Source organism: Lupinus angustifolius, unplaced genomic scaffold (genome assembly GCF_001865875.1).
Source record: "Lupinus angustifolius cultivar Tanjil unplaced genomic scaffold, LupAngTanjil_v1.0 Scaffold_303, whole genome shotgun sequence".
Taxonomy (NCBI): Eukaryota; Viridiplantae; Streptophyta; class Magnoliopsida; order Fabales; family Fabaceae; genus Lupinus; species Lupinus angustifolius.
In genome coordinates this window covers 14,987-15,208 of record NW_017727630.1, presented here as the reverse complement: position 1 = coordinate 15,208, position 222 = coordinate 14,987, and positions in this window count along the sequence as shown.

The window sequence follows — 222 nt, the reverse complement described above, 5'->3', positions numbered from 1 at the left end:
CTATGATGGGAGAACTCACATTCTTTCTAGGACTTCAAATAAAGCAGCTAGAAAGTGGGATATTCATTCATCAGACAAAATACTGCGAAGAGCTACTCAAGAAATTTGATATGGATAAATGTAAGGAAGCCTCCACTCCTATGGCATCTGCTTGCAACCTAGATAAGGACGAAAAAGGAAAAGCTATAGAGGTAACAAAGTATCGTGGTATAATTGGGTCAT